Source organism: Momordica charantia (genome assembly GCF_013281855.1).
Source record: "Momordica charantia cultivar OHB3-1 chromosome 11 unlocalized genomic scaffold, Mcharantia_2.0 BLBB01000011.1, whole genome shotgun sequence".
Lineage (NCBI taxonomy): Eukaryota > Viridiplantae > Streptophyta > Magnoliopsida > Cucurbitales > Cucurbitaceae > Momordica > Momordica charantia.
The window spans coordinates 16,836,252-16,839,053 of record NW_028275159.1 but is presented as its reverse complement, the minus strand read 5'-3'; the positions used below and the strand labels follow the sequence as shown (position 1 = coordinate 16,839,053).

Here is a 2,802-nt window from a genome sequence, read left to right as displayed (position 1 = left end):
AGGCATTCCACAAGGAGGTTGATAATTAATTTAGAACATAATTAAATGAAAGTAAATGCACGTAAACATAACGAAAGTATTTTTCATTGAATTTAAATGAATAAATGAGGCGTACAAGGAGTTCTAGCTTGACCCTCTTCTCTCGAGCGTGAGGGGAGTTGAAACTCGCTAAAGAGCTTTAAAAGAACATAATGAACAAAGAACGGAAGTAAGAACTTGAATTAAAAGCAATACTAAAGATAAAAGCGTGAAAAAACAAAGAAATGAACAACTAGAACATGAACATAAACCCTAAAAACGTAATCTACAACTAGAGAGCATCTAAAAGAAGATGAAATGAAGCTTGGAAGGGATGATTTGCTGAGGGATTGATGACTTCCTTTTATAGCACCATAGGTTGGTTGAACTCACCTCCATTTTAGGTGGAAAAGGGTTGAGATTCACCTAACCACCTCACTTGGACTAGGACTCACGGTTTTGAAAATGTGGGAAATGTCCTCCATGCCCTTCATTAATCAAAACGTGCGTTTTGACAAATTGCCCTCTAAAAATGCGCCGGGCGCAATTATGCAAAAAAACAGAATTCTGTTATTTTCTTCCAACTTTGACCGCATTTATCTCATATTTTTTCTAAAGTACCATAGTTTGACTTTTCTGCAGAAATAATCTATGTATGTTATACTTTAAGAATATGTGGTCCTTTTTGGCAAATAATAATGGGAAATAGGTCAAAAACGTGGTCAAATAAGGCTACCGACACATGTTTCTGCAGTAAAAAGTCAACCTAACATACACAGATGAATATGAATGAGATGAGATGACAGATGCTACAAAATTAAGGAGTCTCATTGGAGGCTTAATTTATCTTACCCACACTCGACCCGATATTGCATTTTCTGTTGGTGTTATTTTCAGGTTTATGCAACACCCATCAAATAATCACTTTGGAGCAGCGAAGCGGGTTCTTCGATACATTGCTGGAAAAATGAAGTATGGAATTTGGTACTCTAAAGTATCCAATTTCAAGCTATGCAGATTCATGGACAGTGACTGGGCGAGTTCGTTGGATGACAGGCGGAGCGTATCAGCAAATATGTTTACTGTAGGATTGGGAGTAATCACCTGGAGTTCAAAGAAACAAGCCACGACGGTATTGTCGTCTTCAGAAGTAGAGTACGTCGTAGCAACTTCAGCCGCGTGTCAAGCAATTTGGCTAAGAAGAATATTAGTGGAGCTTCAACAGGAGCAAGAGGGAGCAACGGAGATATTCTGTGGACAACAAAGCAACGATATCAATGACGAAGAATCCAACATTTCATAGCAGGACGAAATCCATTGATATTCGTTTCCATTTCATCCGTGATTTGGTTAAGAAAGGGAGACATTATGAAGGAGCTTGAGTTTACCATGGCAAGTTTCAATACCAATCGTACCTTTACCTTCAACTTGTAAGTCCTTGCCATTTCCGAGTTGTACCTTCATCTTTTCTGCCTCATCAAGTTCTCTGAAGATGGATTTTGTGCTTGTCATGTGATTTGAGCAACCACTATCTACAAACCATATATCACTTGCCTTTTGGTTAGTTTCAACATGAGCCATAAAAAGCTTACTATCTCCAACATTCGTTGATACTTCATTCTTTGCAAAATTGGCTATCTGATTATTGTACCACAGTCTGTCTTTATGTGCCTATATCTTTTGCAGTGAAAACACCAAACTACATTTATGTTGCTTATTTGTTCGTAGGACTGCCATCCTTTGAATCTTCCTCTGCCTTTTCTGATACCACGACCATGACCACAAAATCCTCCCCTTTCGCAGCCTCGATTCACTGAATGATCACATTCTCCAAATTTGGAGGCTGCCTCTTTCATTTGAAATGCTTTTTCTTATGCTTTTTCGAGCGATCTGTTAATCCTTGACTCATGAGTTTGAAGAGACCTCATTAGTTCATCAAATATAAACACCGACAAATCATTTGACTCTTCTATTGCAGCTACTACATGATAAAATTTTGGAGTCAAACTTCTAAGTACCTTTTCAACAATGGTCTGGTCGGTAATCATCTCACCATAGGACCGCATTTGACTGACTATTGTCGTTGCTCTTGACAAAAAATCAGCGACCAATTCTCCATTCTTCATCATCAAGGTCTCAAAGTCACGCCTGAGTGATTGCAATCTTATCACAAGGATCTTCGAATTGTCTTGAAACTCCTTCTGCAAAATAGACCATGTCTGCTTCGACGTTGTTGCCGCTACAATTCTTTAGAAGACGCTGTCATGGATCGCCTGTTGAATGATCACCAACACCTTAGAATCCTTCTTCCAGTTCTCCAGCAACCTGTCTTGATCGTCGTTAGGATCTGCATAGCCTTGTTCCACCAACTCCCATAAGTCTTGAGATTTGAGTAGAGTATTCGTACGAATGCTCCAGAATTCGTATCATTCTCCTTTAAATATGGGAATTAGTGGTTGTGCAGCACTCATCGCATTGTCGTTGCTGCCCATCGATCTCTCTTTGTGTTTACACTCTAACTCATGTGTTTACACTCGACTCACTCTCTCAAACCGTGCTCTGATACCAAATTTTTTGGGAACAAACAATGGAACTATGCATAAAATAAAAACAGAAGCAAACTAATATGATGTGAATATCAAATGCTTAGTTTTATTCATTTGAAAAAGGATGATGTCGTGCCTTTATATAGACTTACAACAATAACAAAAATAGCATGTATACATGTGTAACGCCCCGCGTTACTCAGGTTAGCTTGCCTCGAGTTCCGGGAAATTTTTATAA

At 38.7% G+C, this 2,802-nt stretch overlaps 1 pseudogene; it reads left to right on the top strand.

Moving 5' to 3' along the window:
- The first annotated feature begins 817 nt into the window (after nt 1-817).
- On the top strand, nt 818-1,321 carry LOC111024427 (secreted RxLR effector protein 161 pseudogene; annotated as a pseudogene).
- Nucleotides 1,322-2,802: the final 1,481 nt, after the last annotated feature.